General features: G+C 42.8%; 2 pseudogenes across 1 annotated transcript; both read left to right on the top strand.

Annotated features, from left to right (window-relative positions):
• Positions 1-8,170: 8,170 nt before the first annotated feature.
• LOC114217208 (cytochrome c oxidase subunit 6A1, mitochondrial pseudogene) lies at positions 8,171-8,617 on the top strand (annotated as a pseudogene).
• A 1,623-nt stretch (positions 8,618-10,240) lies between these two features.
• On the top strand, positions 10,241-18,600 carry LOC114216906 (pre-mRNA-splicing factor SYF2-like; annotated as a pseudogene). The gene is made up of 7 exons (XR_003610873.2): positions 10,241-10,338; positions 10,538-10,651; positions 13,316-13,441; positions 14,444-14,561; positions 14,653-14,743; positions 15,658-15,756; positions 16,484-18,600. The product of XR_003610873.2 is annotated as a pre-mRNA-splicing factor SYF2-like (transcript).
• Positions 18,601-20,198: the final 1,598 nt, after the last annotated feature.

The raw sequence follows: 20,198 nt of genomic DNA, 5'->3' as shown, positions 1-20,198 counted from the left end.
TTGCAATTCTGAGACCCCAAATAAAGGCTTTCGTTCTTTTTCAGTTTTGCCTTCTTTTCTCAGTTGACATTAACGGTGTCAGAAGCAACACACCACTCTGACTCCTGAGCCACCGCTGGATTTGAGCAGGGTAACTTCCTGAGCCTATCGTACTCTGTCCTCTCCCCAACCAACTCCAGGTTCTGGTGGTAAATCCTCTTGGTTCCCAACCTCCCCTTTTTTGGTTAAGGTTCAGGCCTAATTTCTTTGGGTGTCCTTCTGGTGCGGGCTTCTATCTGTGTGACTTACAGAGAGAGATGCTTTTCTCTCTGGTGACTGATTACTCAATGGGGTGTTCGGTTTCAAAAATTGCTGCTGGAGAGCAGCCCCTGTGTGGAAGCCCAGCTGCATTTATGTTCAAATATTATGGGTCCAGGGGCGCCTGGGTGGCTCAGTCGGTTAAGCGACTGCCTTCGGCTTAGGTCATGATCCTGGAGTCCCGGAATCGAGTCCCGCATCCGGCTCCCTGCTCGGCGGGGAGTCTGCCTCTCCCTCTGACCCTCCCCCCTCTCATGTGCTGTCTCTCCGTCTCTCATTGTCGCTCTCTCAAATGAATAAATAAAATCTTTAAAAAAATATATTATGGGTCCATTCCTTATAAGTTTCTGTGTTGTCAGACCAATCTGACTGAAAATGACTTGTCCTTACTATGGCTGCTTTGGGGATCTTTTGAGATTCCAAAATTAGTTTATTTGCCTGCACAATTGGAAAATGAAAAGAAAACCAAGCAACCAGGGGTGAGAAGTATATTTAAATTGGTATTTGGAGCCTCCAAGAAATTGATTAATTCTAAACCTGCTTCCTTATAAGAAAATAACTCTAAACTTTCTCAAGCTAACTATAACTGAGAGAGTATCTAAACTACAAAAGTTTACAGTCTTCTGAGCAAACTGCTGTGACTACTTACCCTCTTCCATCTTCTCCCTCCGCTCTCCACCAGTAAAACCCCAGTCTAGCCAAACTTCCATTCTGTAATGACAACCCGGAGGTTCCCCTAGCTCCTCCAGTCATCCAGACTCCTTCTAAAGTTAAAGCTAATGAGAGAGGCTCTGGGACGTTATCAGTTACTTACACCCCTTGGACGAAGACAGAATTGCAAGCCATTATCAAGGACTTTCCCAATGCCCTTGAAGACCCTCTAGGATTTGCTAAGGAATTCAATTTTATTCAGATCTGCAAACCTGGTTATTCTGACCTTTATTGACATCCATATGCTTGTGAATGAGAGTCATGCAAGGGAACGGATGGGGAAAGTAGGCTGAACATAGCATTTTGATGATCTTTCTAAGCGAAAAGGCTACAGGGGGGAAAAAAACGCTTTTAAGCTAGCTGAAGAATTACATAAAACTATTCTGGCAGCTTGTCCAAAGACCACAGATTAGAGAAAAATTCAACAATGTACTCCAAGGCCAGATGAACCTGGTTTTGATTATTATGATAGATTGGAAAAAACTTTTAAACAATACCCTGGTATTGACAAAATTAAACATGAAATGTCCTTTTTCTTTAACTCCACCTTTGCTAATGAGTTAGAAGGTGAACTTGGTCCCTTAGTTAAATGACAGCGACTCAGCTGGGCCACCATGGAACCTCACGATCTGGTTAATTTGGCTGATCAGTTATCTCACACCAGAGAATGAGCAACGAAAAAGAAAGGACTCACAAGTCCAAGCTGCCCAGATCATGCATCTCCAATTACAATTACAACAATTAACAACCCCCAGAAATCCCCAAAATCTTCAGGGTCTCTTTCCTGTCAAAGGTGTTTGCAATTACTGCAGAAGAACCTGGCCATTGGAAGAAGGCTTGCCGCAAACTGACAAGACAAAATCAGCTGCGAGAGCCTCAGAACCCTTTCCCCTCTAAGGACACCAGCAGCTGGGGAAGAATGCTCATATGACAGAACAGGGCGGCTCTGAGGCCGGGAGGGGGGTCTTCCCATGACCTCAAACTGACACCTTAGGGGAAATAAAGCTTATTATTGGGAATGAGGTGACAGGACCTCTTATAGACACGGGAGCAACACTGTCAATTTTCAACCCCACCAGGCTCTCTGTCTCCCTTCCACGGAGTACAGAAACGTTGCAAATGGTGGGAGTGACTAATATCTCATGACAGTTTTTAAATCCTTACCTATCCTTTTTTCAGCTGGGGCCTTTACAAGGCACTCATCCATTTCTTCTGATCCCTACAATTCCTACCTGTTAGGCTGCGATTTTCTTGAGATTTATCAGGCACACTTTTCCTTCTCTCAAAAGGGGTAAATGTTTTTTTAAAATGCTAAATAAATAAATAACTCCAGTCATGGCAGCAACGAGCCCCATTTTGGGTGTAGAGATAAACTTTAAAAAGGCGGGGGGAATGTTTCCGCAAATAGTATAACAGCACACAGAAAAGTCTATAGAAAAGGAGCCTACATTCTTTCCTGTAATTCAAAACCTACAGCACCCCCTCCTGGACACTGTCCCTGACACTCCTGGCCCAAAAGTCCTACTGACATCAGACGTACAAACTCTGCCCCTCCTATCTAAATGGTCAGGTTGATATTAAACCACTCCCTAATATTAAACAATATCCTCTAAATTCTGAAGCCATTGAAGGGATTAAACCTGTAATCAAGGTGTGTGTGTGTGTGTGTGTGTATACTTATAAAACTCCAATTTTTCCCATCTGAAAATCTTGTGGCAGAGGATGGAGGTTTGTACAGTCCCTTAGAGCAATGTTGCTGTTCCACAATATCCACGTGTGCCTAATCCTCACGCCTTACTTTCTACTATTCCTCCAGACAGCAAATCTACATGGGAGTGGATTTATGTAGTGCCCTCTTCAGTATGCCTGTGGACACAGCCAATTTTTATTTGCCTTCACTTGGGAAGGAAAATAATATACATAGACAGTTATATCTCAAGGTTACACTGAGAGCCCTACTTATTTACCCCAAATCTTAAAAGCAGACATAGCTGATGTAAACTCCCTTCAAAATTCTACTTATTACAATATGTGGACCACTTTCTTCTTTGCTCCCCTTCATAAAGAGCTTGTTCAATTGACAGTATCCAACTGTTAAAACAGTTAGTTGGAAAAGGACATAGGTAGCAAAAGAAAAATTACAATTTAAAATACCCCAAGTCGGGGGTGGGGGAGAAAAAAAATAAATTAAAAAAATAAAATACCCCAAGTTAAATATTTGGGTTATGTCACTAGTGAACAAGGATTTCTCTTCAATCTTGAAAGAATACAAAGCATTGGCTCCCTTCCCCTTCCTCAAACTAAACAACAGTTGTGGGGATTCCTGAGATCAGCTGGATATTGCCAAAATTGAATTCCTAATTTCTCTGCTATTGCTCAATCCTTAAATTCCTTACTTAAGGCACCGTAACCAGAGCCCTTCCATTGGACTAAATTAAATCAACAGGCTTTTGAGGAGGTGAAACACCTTGCTCAATCCATGCTCTGCGGCACCCCAAATTATCAATTGCCCTTCTTTCTCTTTGTTCACAAACACAAAGCTAATGCTTTAGGAGTTTTGACAGAGAGACATGGAGACCAACACAGGTCTTCAGGGTACTCCAATCAGCAACTGGACCCAACGGCTGAAGGACTGCCACCCTGCGTGAGAGCTCTAGCAGCCACTGCTGTTTAGTCAGAAGACACAGAAGAACCAATCATGAATTCCCCTGGATCATTTAAATTTCACATTTGGTGAAAGCTCTCATCTGCTAGCAAATGTACTTCCTCTGACATTCTCCTGCTGTCATCTTCAAACATCTCTATGACCAGATGTCACTCTTTAAACCCAGCTACTCTTTTTTTTTTTTAAGGTTTTATTTTTAAGTAATCTCTACACCCAGTGTGGGGCTCAGACTCATAAGAGATCTTGATCTTGGGGTTGTGAGTCCAAGCCCCACGCTCCACTGACCGAGCCAGCCGGGCACACCTAAACCCTGCAACTTTTTCGCCTCTTGCCTCTGATGAGATTCCTCGTGACTATATTACTACAACTGGTCCACTGTGGACTCATGGACTAGATCTTCAAGAAAGCCCCACCAGAAATGCTGAATAATTTGGTTCACTGACAGTTCTTATTTAAGGGTTAAAACAGGAAAATATCAGCAGGATACTCCGTAACCAGCTACAGAGAAAACTGAGGCTAATCCTCTACCTGAGGCCTCTGCAGCTCAACATGTTGAACTGTTCTCATTTCTTTTGTATAGTTGACACACAATGTTAGATTAGTTTCAGGTGCGCAACATAATGATTCAACAAGTTTATAAGTTTTGCTGTGCTCCCCAGAAATCTATCTACCATCCGTCACCACGCAACCCTATTACAGGACCAATGACTACATTTATTCCCTATGCTGTACCTTCCATCGCCGTGATTTATTCATTCTATAACTGGAAACCTCAACAGGCTGAACTTTTGACCTGAACTAGAGCTTGCATTCCGGCAAGAGACAAATGTCTGATATGACATAATGATCGCAGGTATGCCTTTGTGTTGCGCATGGTTTTGGTATGCTTTCGAAACAACAACGATTTTTAACCTCCTCTGGCCAAAAGATTAAAAATAGCTTTTATGCGTTAGAACTATTAGACTCTATTCTATTACCAAAGTCATTAGCTAAAATTAAAAGTCCTGGCCATTCTGCAACAAACGCGGAGAAAAGCAAAGGCAACCATATATCACACTCTGCCGCAAAAGCTGTGGCTTTGCCAAGCTGTTCTACCCTAAAATTAATGTTCACTTCAACCGCTATTGGTGATTTAAAACAAATAACGAAGGATGCTCAACAGAACGCCACCTTTAAGGAAGAGAAAAGACAATCAAATCAAATTGCAAATTTGACTCGACTATCCATTTTGGTCTGGGTCAGATGCATGGCCTGTCCTCCCTGATTGTGCACAGAAAACTACTCCAAAATTCGTTCATGAAGTGACCCACTGGAGCACAGAAAAAATGATAAATTGGGGAAAACAATACTTTTTGGAACCCTTCCCACAAAGCTGCATCTGAAATCTATCAGCATTGTCCAATCTGTCCAAAACATAATTCTAAGAAACCTATTCACAGTTCCATGGGGCATTTCCCACTGCCTTCAGGACGCTTTGAGGTATGCCAATTGGATTTTATCCAGCTGCCACCCTCTCAGGGATGTAAATATGGGTTGGTAATGATTTGTATGTATGCCCATTGGGTAGAAGGCTTCCCCTGTCACAGAGCCACTGCATCAGCAATAGACAAGTTATAATTAGGAAATATCACTCCCAATGGGAGAATCCCATCTGAATTGCACAGCAATCGACAGACCCATTAGTGGGCAAATAATTAAGACAATTTTGATATTTGGCCTATTTTACATTTTCATTAGTAATCAGGATTGGCAGAAAGGACAGATGGTATAATTAAAACGCAACTAGTTAAATTTAGAGAAGGCTTTAACTCACCCTGGCTTAAGTTACTGCCAATTATATTGTTAAATTTAAGGTGCACACCTTTCAAAAAACATAAATTATTGTCCTTTGAGATCATACCTGGGAGACCTATGAGATTAAGGTCAGGAGTTCATGAACCTTTATTAATTAAAGGATAAATGCTTGAATATTTCAAGGGGTGATAGAGGCCTTAAAGAAAATGCATGCTTGGTAGAAAAGTTCTTCCACAGAGTGCTCCCAGGAGACAGACATCCTACAGCACCACCTTCAACCTGGAGATTCTACTGGAAAAGACATCTCCATAAGGATGCTTTATAGCCTCAATGGAAAAGACCCTACCAGGTTACCTTGGACAAATCCTTGTGCAGTTAAACTCAAAGGCATTGATTCTTGGGTTCACGGTTCTCATTTAAAGAAAGCTCTAATACCTGGTGGGCAATCCATCGCTATCAGAAAATTAAAACTTATGACATCCCAAAAGCAGGTGACATCTGAGTAGACAGCTATCCCAAGACTCTGGACCAGGCCTGTATATTACAATTTCAAAAAAATTTTTTTCATCATACTTTATGCTCCTATTCCTCTTATCCTATGATTGTTATACCAGCTCTACTATCCAAAGTTTTATTCACACATGTAACCCTGATCCTTGCATTTCTGATTGTAGAAATACTTGTCTATATTGGGGAGTTTTATGAATACTTAGGTGCCTAAATACTTAATATTTAAGGAAACTTGAAGGCTATATAAGCATTTTATAGGATGATTAAGCCAGTTGAAATATTTGCAATATTACTCCTTCTGATTGGAATTCTCATGACTTTTGATCTTTGACACAAGGTCAGGCTTCTCTGCTAGTGGTAAAATACCCTCTTTAATAAACTCCAGTTCTCTAGAAGTGGTTTAGGTTAACACAGATACAAATGTGAGTTTGCCTCACATTTGCTCCCAAAGCCCTGGAGCTCTTGTATTAATTTCCCCAATAGAGATGGGCAATAAATCCACAGAAAATTCATAGCCCAAGTACAATCATATAATTTTTAGAAATCATTTGGTTGGGTTTCTGTCTATCCTATGGTGTCCAGTCATGGATGGACAACTGATGGAAATGTCTTTCTGCAGTAGGCCCACTCATTTGCCCAAAATAAAAATCAATCCAACTGTTGAATATGTGGACAGCTTCCTCTCTAGCTTGTTAGAATTACCATGGTGGATACTACCACTTCCTGGGGGGTGATTGGAAGGTCCTAATGCAACACATTAAGGAAGAACATGCTGAGATTGGTATCCTTAGTACATCTGACATTAGTAACCCTGATCCAGAAGCCTGGCCTACAACACACACTATTAATGACACAGGACATAAGTATTCTTCTTCTGTTAACCAAACTATGCAGGCAGCCCACCAACTTGTTAACCAAAAGAATCCTAAAACTATGACTGTCAGAACCATGGGTGGCTATACCCACATTTGGGATGGATTTCTGTGGTTTACCCCAGGATATGAACATTTGAACACCCAGGCACCCCTGTGTTGGGAACAACAACAACAAAATCACTCTAAACAGAACCAACCCAATTACATCCAAGATGTGGGATGGATATCTGGAACTTTGTGAGCATTCTGTTATACTGAAGGAAAGTGGTTTGGCACCAATAGGTCACACTTTCCAGGTGTTTACTGAGCAGCTCTGAATGGAGCTCAGTGGTTATGTGGCATGGATCTTAGGCCATGATTTCCACCTGGATGGTTAGATCATCGCACCCTGGCTTTCCCTGGGCATGAGGGAGAATTCATCCCACTGTTTTTGTTCTCTGTGTTGGCCAAGATGTTACTGATGTATACAGAGGCTTTACCAAATTTACCCAACAAGCGTTAAATGACAGCCAACAAAGAATATTGTGTGTTCTCACCCAATGAATCTGCTATCATGTCATCTTTACTAAATCATATGAGAAAACAAATAGATGCCCTAAGCAATCCTTGTACCTAAGTCATTTTGTATCTGTGCAATTGCACCTGTAGCATAAATCCCCAGAAGTGTAATAGCTGTGTCAAAGAGTAAACGCCTTTGTAATTTTTATAAATATTGCCAAATTGCCTTGCCTAAGGATTGTACCAATTTTCAGTCCTACATGACCTCTCCAGTTGGTGTGGGTTTCCTCAAAGAATGGTGACTGGGTTCAAAAAACAAGCATCCCAAAAGAACCAGGTGGAATCTGCTTCCCCTTTTATGACTTAGCCTCAGAAGTCACATAGTGTCACTTCTTCCGCAGTCGCATATTCAAAGATCAGGGGTATAGATCTTACATCTCCTTGGGAGGTGTGTCAATGTCACATTGTAAGAATAGCACATAGGATGGAAGGTCTTCTTTCATCTTGGGAAATTCAACTGGCCACACAACTTGTTCTGTTCTTTGTTACAAGCTTATAAACATATGTAAAGTATAACTTGAACAAAGAGCTCTTCTAAGACTACAAAAAATGATGAAATTGTTACCATGTCCCATGAAAAGAATTGTGCTAGATATTTTGTTTGCTCCTTTAGAACCACCTTCCACCAGTGTCCACTCTGTTCTGCACCCACAAGTGCTGGCCTCTATGACTCAGGCCTCCAGCCTCCAGAACTACAAGAAATATATTTCTGGTGTTCATAAGACAAAAAAAAAAAAAAAAAAAAGGGTCCAGGTCGAAAATGGCGGCGGCGGCGGCGTCTGTGTCTCGGCTGTCTGGGCCGCTAGGTCGGTCCGGGGCACAGCTGGGGCGTTCCATGTCGAGTGGCACCCATGGCCAGGAGGCCTCAGCTCGCAGGTGGAAGCCTCTCACCTACTTCGTGGCGCTCCCTGGCGTGGGTGTGAGCATGCTGAATCTCTTCCTGAAGTCGCATCACGGAGAGCACGAGAGACCCGAGTTCGTCGCCTACCCCCATCTCCGCATCAAGTCCAAGCCCTTTCCCTGGGGAGATGGTAATCATACTCTATTCCATAACTCTCACGTGAATCCACTTCCAACCGGCTATGAAGACGAATAGAGAGAACCTGGACCACCACCCAGTGGGGACCACAGCACTGGTTTGAACCATGACTCTGCACACGGACCAGAAGTCTATGGGACCTTAAGCTCACCTTCCTTACTTGTATCAAATGATGACCAGTATACTGATCTTCCATCCCTTTGCTTATGGCAGGAGATGGCTTAAATAAATAACTTAGATTGGTCCATGAAAAAAAAAAGCATCAATAAGCGCTCTTGTTTATTGCTCTCTTCTCATTGGATCCTTCCAAGGAGTGGCACCTACAGAAGATAAGAAGTCTGGGAGAAAATGAGGTCAGGGTGTTTATTCCCTGCCTGGATTATGGGCTGGTTTCCTGAGTCACGGCTTCCGTCTGAAGACCTTCTCCTACCCTACCCTTCCCTTCCCTTTTTAGGATTAGGGGTAGCAATGGCTTCCCCCTGCTGCTAGCCCTGGAATGCTTCGCTTTCTTTTGCTGGTCTCTCTTAACCCAGTCTACAACTTTGTAAACAGTCCCTTCATTAAACTCTCCTTAATTATTTGGTTTCAGTTTGTAGGGTTCTGACAAAATATTTTGTAAAACCTGTAATTCTGATACAGTAAGATCATTACTGTAAATAATTTTGTCACCGACATTTCTGTATTCCTAAAGAAGGTAAATACGTGTAAGACTCCTCTGTCAATTCATCCATGATACAGAAAAAATAAAGGCCTAGATTTGCTTCTTTGATAGCGGTTAAGAAATTTGTCTCATTTAAATTAACGGCATTAAACAAGAAATTCCACATTTATTTAATTACATTTATGTAAATGCAACAAAGAAGAAATATGATGAGCTATAAGAGGGGAAACTGACTCTTCAGGTGGTGGAGGTTAAGGCTTCCCTGAAGAAAGACACTTAAGAAAACTGCAGGCAGGAGAGGGGCACATCTAATGCCAACTGGTAAAAGTCAGCAATTACTCATCATTTGCTACGGGCCAGGTACTAGTCACAGATAACTTCACCCGTATTATCTAATTTGTCCTCAAACTACTCTGTGACATGGGTATTGTTTTACTGTCTTTTTCATAGATGGTGAACCAAAGAATAGACTAGTTAGTAAATAAGAGCGAGTATACAGTTCACTATTGAATGAGTGGACAGGTATATGAAGAATGCTGTTCTGTGCAGAATTTTCAGAAGAAAGTCAAGGCCTCAAATTAATCCAAGAAATCTTTCTGCATCACGAAAATGCTCGATACCAAATAATCCCCAACGAATCTGTTCATTCGTTCAACAGTATGAAATTAGTTCATACCCTGCACCAAGTACCGTTGGGGCCACAAGGAATCAGCTGTTCCCTTGGAGCTCACGTTGTACTGAGCGGGGCGACAATAAACTGCTAGGCAGGGATTAAAACAGGGTGACGTGATGGTAACTGTGAATCTGCTTTGTATTTGGTATTCAGAAATCTGAACTATAAGGTCCGTCAGTTGATGGGCACAATTTGTGCTTTGGGTCGCTTTCTCACAAATTTGGCGGCTTACTCCCTTTTCCCCTCTTCCGCTTTACCGTCCCGACGGCGCTGACGCCAGGTCTCTTCTCCGGTTTTACCCGCGCCTCCCAGGTGTCGCTATTCCACGCCCCTGCGCACAGGCCTGGCCCAATCGGATGCCGCCCAGGGCTGCGACGGGCGGTGATTGGTTCCTCATTCTCCCGGGCGAGCAGAAAGGGGCGGGGTTTTCCCTGAAACCTGCGGCGGCAGGCTGCAGGAAGTGAGCGAGAGAGTCGGAAAAGTTATTTGTTGTCGCCGGAAGTATGAGGGGTAAAGCGCAGCTGGTTGATGGCCGCTGAGGCTGAGGCTGAGAGGGTGGGTGGCAGGCTTTGCCCAGGGGTTGGGGATAAGGGCGTCTGCGGCTAGAGGTTTGGCCTAGACGTAGAGGCGATGCCAGGGAGGGAGGCGCACACACCGTGGGTCGGGACGGCGGTGAGGGCTCGGCCCGGCCCGGCGGGACCGGCGGGGAACCGGCCCGGGCCGTCCCGCCTCCAGTCGGTTGTCCTCGCCGCAGGTGCGAGTGGACAGCGCGGAGGAGGGGGAGCTGCCCCTGGCGGCAGCCGCGGAGCTGGCCGCCCAGAAGCGGGAACAGAGGCTGCGCAAATTGCGGGAGCTGCACCTGAAGCGGGTGAGTAGCCCCCGAGGAGCCGAGACCTGTCACCGGGGCGGCCCGTGCGCGTTGGTGGAGGGACAAGCAAGCCGGAGCAGCGCGCCTGACAGACCCGCGGTGCTGAAGAAAGATCTTTCCCGGTGGTTTCAACCCTGGTAGCGCACTGGAATCACTCTAGAACTTTTTAAAAATGCCCATGCTTAGGTCTCACTTCTAGAATGTCTCACTTAATCCGTTTCTGGACCCAGACACTGGTCTCGTCTGTTGTCACACAGCAAGTTGGCCACTCACTCATTCATCCTAACACCCTCCTCCCCACTCACCCCCGAGCTCCTCGTGTGCCATAACCAACTAGCTAATGTGGCTACAGTGGTAAATGTGGTAAGACTCCTGTCTGGTTATGGAGGCAGGCCCATAACCAAAAATTACTCCACCACTTGGTGATTGTATGTTAGAGGGAGGACCAAAGTGCCTCAGAAATTCACAGAAGAAAAAGACAACTAAAGACTAATGGGACAGCTAAGCTGCTTGAAAGATGAGCCGGATGTTATCAGATAAGTAAAGGAGTTGGGGGAAGAGGTATCCAAGCAGTAAGAACAAGTGCAAAGGCAGAGTCCTCATTAGGGTGGGAGGCCTGTAGGCAGCAGGGGACAGGGTATGTGTGAGGAGTGTAGTTATCTGTATTTGCCCAGAAAAACTCAGTTTAAAAACTAGTCAGGCATTGAGTTTAAGAAGTTCTTTACAGATTTTGGATACTAGCCCTTTATCTGATATGTCTTTTGCAAACATCTTCTCCCATTCTGTCGACTCTGACAAACAAACTGAGGGTTCTGGGGGGGGGATGGGCTAGCCTGGTGGTGGGTATTAAAGAGGGCATGTTCTGCGTGGAGCACTGGGTGTTATACACAAACAATGACTCATGGAACACTACATCAAAAACTAATGATGTAATGTATGGTGATTAACATAACAAAAAATAAAACTAGTCAGGCACACATACTTAATTTGAAATACTGTGTAAAGAGTAGGCTGGATGTTATGTGAAGAAGTAATAATATAATTCAAACATCATGCTTTTTTAATCTTTAATGGATCACTGGATCTAGGTAATCAGTAACTGCAAACATCACAAAAAGGGAGACAATCAGAGATTGTGTGTCTCCTGATAGAAGTATATAACACTAGCTTCATATAAGTAGACTTGTTAAATATTACCTCAACTGAATGGAACCACTAGATCTAATGACCAATTTACAACAAATACAGGGGTCAACGGAGCCTATTAAAGGACATCATAGGGAGGCAACTAGCACTTTGGGAACTAGGACAGTCAGCCTGATCATTTTCATAGTCCTCAAAAGAGCAGGGGATAAAAAACATGGAGAAGGAAACCATAGATTAAATAAACCTTAAGAGATATATTGACTAATCACAATATATGGAACTTGTCTGAATTCAAACTGTAAAAAATAATGAACACTTGAGACCATCAGGAAAATGTGAACATTACAGGATAAGAATTAATTATTTTGGGAATGTGATGGTGGTATTGTTAAAGAGGTATCAAAGGGGCGCCTGGCTGGCTCAGTCAGTGGAGTATGCAACTCTTGATCTTGGGGTTGTGATCAAGCCCCACATTGGGTGTAAAGATTACTTAAAAGTAAAATCTTTTAAAACAGGAGATATGAAAATACTCATAGATGGGGGAAAAAAACAACCAGAAATCAGGAAATTTGGTCTCGGTCTAACTCTGCCACTAACTCTGTGATCTAAAAACTTTCACAACCTCATAAACATTAGATTGGAGTCTCTCTCCCCTCACCTTCACAGTTTATACATGTGACCACTTGTCCACTTGCTCAGTGTTTATCGTTAAATTGCTGTTTAAATGTAATATTACTATTTAAGATAGGAATTTTACATTTTTATGTCTTTATAGGTTCTCTTTTCATCTTTTCTGTTTCTGGGGGTTTTTTTTTGAGTTTTTTTGTGTTTTATTTGTTTTGGGTTGGGGGAGGTCATTTTGTTTGATTTGATTGGGAAAAAAGATTGTTTTTTTCTGTAGCTTCCCACGGTCTGGATTTTGTGGGTTGCATTCTGATGGTGTCTCCTACCCTATTTGTTCTTAAAAGGAGGTGTTAGGAAAGATGTTTTCAGAAGTGTTAAACCCATTAGTTGCCGAGAATATGTGTTGGATCCAATTTGAATTAAAAGAGACATGAAAATGGAATCACCTTCTCAGTGTGTGACTCGGTGTCATTCAGTAGCATCTAAAATCCTCTCAAGTCTCCCCAGTCAGTGGAACTTGCGCTGTGGGAAACCCTGTTTTAATCCAGTCCTAAAAGACTTGCTTACATCACACAGCCAGAGAGTAGTCAAGTCCATATATCCCTCAGGTCTTCTTACTTCCAAACCATAGCTCTTTCCATCCCTACCACCTGGTTCCTTGAAAGTAGTAAAAGAATATTTAAAGTTATAGGAATAGGTGTTGACTTCCTCATCTCCCCCTCCATAAAATTCCCCCAACACGCATACACACGTAAAATTCTCTAGTGGCTCTCCGCCGTTCAGGATAAAATCCAAAGATCTGCTTTGAATGCCTGCCATACAAGAAGACAGGTAATGTCTATTTAGATTTGTTTCCATACCTGTGCCGACAAACTTTGTGTGTTCTGGTGGTAGAATGAAGCTCGAAAGTTAAATCACCAGGAAGTTGTGGAGGAAGATAAAAGACTTAAATTACCTGCAAACTGGGAGGCTAAAAAAGCTCGTCTGGAATGGGAGCTGCAGGAAGAAGAAAAGAAAAAAGTAAGTACAATTCCACCATCCTCACAAGCTGTGGATTCCAGGATTCTCTTGTGTTTTGTTGAGGCGGCATATGGCGTGGAAGGTGAGCACTCTGGCTCTGAGAGAGTTGGGAGACTAAAATGTGTAAAACACTTTAACAGCAGTGCCTGGCACGTAGAGTGGCATAAGCAGTGGCTATTAGAGTAAGAGCCTAAGCTACAGTAACAAAAGCTCCAACGATAACAAACTATAGGGGCGCCTGGGTGGTTCAGTCAGTTAAGCGCCTGCCTTCAGCTCAGGTCATGATCCCAGGGTCCTGGGATCGAGCCCCACGTCCGGCTCTGCTCAGAGGGAGCCTGCTTTTCCCTCTACCTGCCGGTCTCCCTGCTTGTGCTCTCTCTCTGTCAAATAAATAAATAAAATCTTAAAAAAAAAAACAAAACTATAAAGCTCATGAGTCTCTCATGTATCAGCTCCCTGTTGAGCAGCCCAAGTCACCTGACCTGATCCATCTGCAGGAGAGGTTGGGAAATGGGCAGCCATGAGCTAGGAAAAGAGGGGAGAAAGGCTTTTAATGGACACCTAATGTGTCCACCATGGCTGTTTTTGGTGTCAGTGTTACAGAGGTGTTTTTTTGTTTTTTTGTTTTTTTTAAATAAGAAATGCAGCTCTGGTGGGTTTTTGTTTTTGTTTTTTAAGATTTATTTATTTGAGAAAGGGAGAGCACAAGCAGGGGGAGGGGCAGAGGGAGAGGGAAAAGCAGACTTCCCGCTGAGCAGGGAGCCTGACGTGGTGGTGCTCAATACCAGGACTCTGGGATCATGACCAGACATCCAACCAACTGAGCCACCCAGGCAACCCTAGATGCATTACTTCTTACAGATCATAGCAAATTGCACACAATTTTCTTTTCAAGCTAATCAACTTAAACAGTCTTGATAGCAGTCTTTAGGCCTCTCTTGATTTTAAAGGGATCAAAGAATTATATAAGGGAATAAAACTAATGTTTTCTCCCCTCTTCAGGACTGTGCAGCGAGAGGGGAGGACTATGAGAAAGTGAAGCTGCTGGAGATCAGTGCAGAAGACGCAGAAAGATGGGAGAGGAAGAAGAGGAGGAAAAACCCCGACCTGGGATTCTCCGGTAAAACTGGCTTTCACTTTATTCAACGGGCCTATTAGTAACAGGTTTGATAATGCCCCGACATCTAAAGTAGTCTGGATTCTCCTTTTAGATTATGCTGCTGCTCAGTTACGCCAGTATCATTGGCTGACCAAGCAGATCAAACCTGACATGGAAACTTACGAGAGACTGAGAGAAAAACGGTAAGTGATTTAATGGTATATTCTTAGCATGTTACCTGGAAGGACTTGAATTTAAGAGTGCTGATTCTGGAGCTTTGCTTCCTGGCCTTGGGTTCTGGCTCCACCACTTACTAGACGTGTCACAGTTTTTCTCCCTGTTTCCTCATCTGTATACAGGGAATAATAGTGCTTACCTCATGGGGTTATGGTAAAGATTAAATGAATTCATTCATACAATGTACTTAATGTTTGGCACATAGTCCTGTATGCAGTATCTTCATCATGATTACTGTTGCTCTTACGGTGTCCATTACTGATGGAGGATATCTGCTTTGATCAGGTGCAGTAAGCAGTGCTAAGCTGCACTTGCTCTTTCCCTAAGACAGATAGTGTGCTTAAGCTCACAACTGTTTTTTGGGGTGGTTTTTTTTTTTTGTAAGATTTTTATTTATTTGACAGAGAGAGAGATGGCGAGAGCAGGAACACAAGCAGGGGGAGTGGGAGAGGGAGAAGCAGGCTTCCTGCCAAGCAGGGAGCCCAATGTGGGACTCGATCCCAGGACCCTGGGATCATGACCTGAGCTGAAGGCAGACGCTTAACAACTGAGCCACCCAGGCACCACAAGATCACAACTGTTTTAATCGGGATAGTGGAGTAGAGTAGAGAGAGCTCTAAATTGTTCAGAGCACACCATGTTCTCATTCAGGCTCTCTCACTGTATGACTTGGTTGGGTGAGTCCATTAGCCTCTGGTCCTCAGCTGGTGCCTCACTTGAGCACTAGAGTAGATGATTTCTTAAGTACCTTTTTTCAGGTCTGATTTCTGTTTCTTTGAAATCAAGTATCCCAGAGGTTTCCATTTTTGACCACTAAACATTGTCTAGTTCTGATGGTATAGAATCTTTATAGTGTTACTTACACCTTGCTTTTTCTCAGTGGAGAGGAGATTTACCCAACATCCAACAGTCTTCTTCATGGAACACATGTACCCTCCACAGAGGAAATTGATAGGATGGTCATAGCCTTGGAAAAGCAGTAAGTACTATCATGCAGCCTTAAGTTTTAGTACTGATTTCATGCCTCATGACAAAATTAACTGGGGTCTTGAAGTGGTGTAGCAGAAGGTAGAAATTAAGGAATGCCTGAATTACTAGTTTGAAGAGTGGTCCCATCACTATTACTTGTATATTTGTGTTTGAATAGGGTAATTATTAGGCAAAACCAGCAGTATATATATATATATACAAATTATCTCAAAGAAGTGTAATATGTCACTGCCCTTGTACTTTCAACATGAACTTGTGTTCCCAATCTTAAAACTAAATCATCTGACAGTACTATTAACTTATAAAATTCATTAAAGTTCATTGAGCATACTTCTTCAAAGAATTTTTTCCTGAAGAGATTGTTTTCAGTCTTAAAACCAAAAAAGAGGGGTGCCTGGGTGGCTCAGTCGTTGAGCATCTGCCTTCGGCTCAGGTCATAATCCCAGGGTCCTGGGACCGAGCCCCGCATCGGGCTCCCTGCTCAACGGGAAGCCTGCTTCTGCCTCTCCCCCTCCCCCTGCTTGCGTTCCTGCTCTTGCTATCTCTGTCTCTGTCAAATAAATAAAATCTTAAAAAAAAAAAAAAGAAAGCAGCTTCGAATTTTGTGTATGTTTCCATTACTGATTCTGCTCTTAGTTAACTATTTGGGCATGTCTTATTAAAATCAAAAAAAGAAGGCAATTTTGAATTTTGTCAATTTTTTTTCCTTCCTCCAGAATTGAAAAACGAGACAAGTATAGCCGGAGACGTCCTTATGATAATGATGCAGACATCGACTACATTAATGAAAGGAATGCCAAATTCAAAAAGAAGCAGAAAGATTCTATGGGAAATACACAGCTGAAATTAAACAGAATTTAGAAAGAGGAACAGCAGTCTAATCTCCTTTGGGAACTGTTTTGACTGCCAAATTGTAACAGTAAACCAGGACTATTACCTTTCTTTTTATAATTTGTAAAGTGTTCTATGACTGTGTATTTTCAGGCTTATATATTTATTATTCATTCATTTCAGAAAAAAAAAGTCATGTATTTATGTGTGCAGAATGTGTGCTTCATGTGTGGACCCTGCTGGGCTTAAAACTCCTAGCTACAAATGTGAGTCATCATCATCCTTATATTTGTCATATGTTTGGACTTGACCTAGAATTGAACTTGGGAGCTTCAGCAATAGAATGCTAAATTGGGACTAATTTTTCTTGTAAGCTATGGTAGGTGGTGAAAGGAAGGGGACAGGGGCTACTGGAAATTCACCCTGGCCAACCCTCTCCAGAAGTAGTCACAATTAACAGGTGCTAGCCTATCCCATGCTCTACCCCAGGGCCCAGGTACATTTATGGGGCAAGCACAGAAGGTATGAAACTGATCCTCTAATGACATTTTGTAAATATACCGCTTTCAAAAGCAAATTTCCCATGGAAGAAAGTAAATTAAAACATTTGGTCAAAGTATTATTAAAACTTACATAATACATTTTTTTAAAAAAACCTAATTGAAATTTTAACCTTATTTCAACTGTAACTGAAAAATGAGGGCATGTAGTTTGAGTAGTAATTATGGGAAATAAGGGACAGAAAACCTGAATAAAGGAGGTTATTTGTGCAGTTTATATGAAAAGAATAGGACTGGTATTAAGTTGGGCACACCGGTAGCTCTGATTTTAGTGAATGATGGGCTGATTAAGATGGTAATGTAAGTGCTACTAATAATGGTATATTCAATGTACTGTGACTAGGGAAACTTTAATGTTATACATTCAAATATAGAATGAGGTAGATCTATATATACTAACATGAAAAGATGCTCATATCCAAAGAGAGTTTGTATAAGGCATAAAAAAAAAAACAAAAAACAAAGAAGAGGCGCCTGGGTGGCTCAGTCGTTAAGCATCTGCCTTCAGCTCAGGTCATGGTCCCAGGGTCCTGAGATCGAGCCCCGCATCGGGCTCCCTGCTCCGCATCAGGCTCCCTGCTCGGCGGAAAGCCTGCTTCTCCCTCTCCCACTCCCCCTGCTTGTGTTCCCTCTCTCGCTGTCTCTCTGTCAAATAAATAAATAAAATCTTAAAAAAAAAAAAGAAAACCCAGCATGTACATCATACTATATATGATTGCCTCTGGGGAATGAAAACAGAGGCAGTAATTTTACTTTGACTTCCTTTTAAAACTAATGCAAGGGAAGGACCCGTGTGGCTCAGTCGGTTAAGCATCTGCCTTCAGCTCAGGTCATGATCCCAGGGTCCTGGGATTGAGCCCCTCATCGAGCTCCTTGCTCAGCAGGAGGCTGCTTCTCCCTGTGCCTGCCTCTTCCCCTGCTTGTGCACGCTCTCTTTCGCTCTGACAAAATCTTTAAAACAAACAAAAAAGGGGCTCCTGGGTGGCTCAGTCGTTAAGCAACTGCCTTCGTCCAGGTCATGATCCCAGGGTGCTGGGATCGAGCCCCACGTTGGGCTCCCTGCTCAGCGGGGAGCCCCCTTCTCCCTCTCCCACCCCCCCTGCTTGTGTTCCCTCTCTCACTGTCTCTCTGTCAAATAAATAAATAAAATCTTTGAAAAAAAAAAAAGAAAACCCAGCATGTACATCATACTATATATGATTGCCTCTGGGGAATGGAAACAAGCAATAATTTTACTGACTTCCTTTCAAAATAATGCAAGGGAGGGACCCCTGTGTGCCTCAGTCAGTTAAGCATCTGCCTTCAGCTCAGGTCATGATCTCAGGGTCCTTGGATCGAGTCCTGCATCGGGCTCCCTGCTCCTTGGGAGCCTGCTTCTCCCTCTGCCTCTCTGCCTCTCATGAATAAATAAAATAAAATCTTTAAAAAAAACCCCACAAAAACGTGTAACTCCTTTAAAAAAAAATAATTCAAGGGACATCTGGGTGGCTCAGTCAGTTAAGCATCTGCCTTCAGCTCAGGTCATGACCCCAGGCTCCATGTAGGGCTCATTGCTCAGCGAAGAGCCTGCTTCTCCCTCTCCCTGAGCCCCCTTCTTGTGCTCTCTGACAAATAAAAACCCTAAAAAAAAAAAAAAAAGTAATTCAAGACAGGGAGCCTGGGTTGCGCAGTTGGTTAAGTGTTCCACTCTTGGTTTCAGCTTGGGCCATGATCTCAGGGTCCTGGGATTGAGCCCCATGTCAGGCTCCCCGCTCAGCATGGAGTCTTCTCGAGATTCTCTCCCTCTCTCCCTCTGCCCTTCCTGCTAGTGCTATCTCCAAAATAAATCTTAAAAAAAATTCAAGACAAATACACCTATGCTGCCGTCTCCTCAAAAAAACTAATTACCTGTTTTATTTGGCTCTCCAGTATTTACCAAGAAAACATTTAGTACCAGCGTACTAAGGGAAAAGAGGAGGGAAAGATTAATAAGGATAGGTTTCATAGACATAATCTGGAAAGGAAAAATAGGAGCACCTGGGTGGCTCGGTTAAGGGTTGCCTTTGGCTCAGGTTATGATTCCGGAGTCCTGGGATCAAGCCCCACATCGGGCTCCCTACTCAGGGGGTAGTCTGCTTCTCCCTCTCCCTCTACACCTGCTGGTGTTCTCTCAAATCAATAAAATCTCTAAAAAAAAAAAAAAAAGGAAACACAGATTTCTCCAGAGGAGAAAAGCACTTCCCAATAGTCACTACTGCTTCAACCGGAAGAGCAGATGTCAGTAGGATTTGAGGATTACTCTGAAGGTGACCGGGTGGATGGTCAAATAGGCAATATTGTTCTTTAAGTTCAGCATAGGGAAGGTTCATTTTGAAGAGCGGGGGAGTAGGCACTGGAAACTCGGGAAATTCTCAGTTAGTAGATGGTAGCAGTTAAAGGCAGCATGGAGCAAATTGCTAAGAGCTTGTAGAGAGAGAAGCAAAGGACAAAGAGCCAGTATAGAAAATGGAAGAGGTCAAAGGAAATAAATGCATGTAAATCCCTGAAAATTTTGAGGAAGGACTCTATAGAGAGTGAAAAGCACTCGTTAAGACCAAGTTTTATTTTACTAGATAAGCTTAAGAGAGGTTTTCAGCAAAGAAAACGAAAGGAAAGCATGCTATGGTGAGTTAAATACAGTTCCTCTAGTTCACACTTTTAAGGAAAAAAGCAAAAGATTTAACACCTGAACCAATCTAGGGAAGTGCTTTCTAAAAGGGTGGCCATCCACCGTATGTGACTTGAAAAGTGGCTAGGACAAACTGAGGTGTGCTTTAAGCGTAAAATACATGCTGATTACGAGACCTAGTACAAAAAAAGTAAAATGCCACCAATTCTTAGAATATTGAAGTGACATTTTAGAGATACTAGGGTAAAACACTTTCACTAATTCTTTTACCTTTTTCAGTGTGGTTCCCTCATTTTCACTGGACAGCACTGAATCTAGTCTCCTGGTATGATTTCTCACCATCGGCACCATCCTGCTCTACTGTCCACCACTTACACAGTAACAAGATACTGC

The sequence above is a fragment of the Eumetopias jubatus genome, unplaced genomic scaffold (assembly GCF_037043125.1).
Source record: "Eumetopias jubatus isolate StellerSeaLion01/CBP00866 unplaced genomic scaffold, mEumJub1_p1.0 scaffold_4, whole genome shotgun sequence".
Classification (NCBI taxonomy): Eukaryota; Metazoa; Chordata; class Mammalia; order Carnivora; family Otariidae; genus Eumetopias; species Eumetopias jubatus.
The sequence above is the reverse complement of the archived record's forward strand: the minus strand, read 5'-3'. Positions and strand labels throughout refer to the sequence as shown.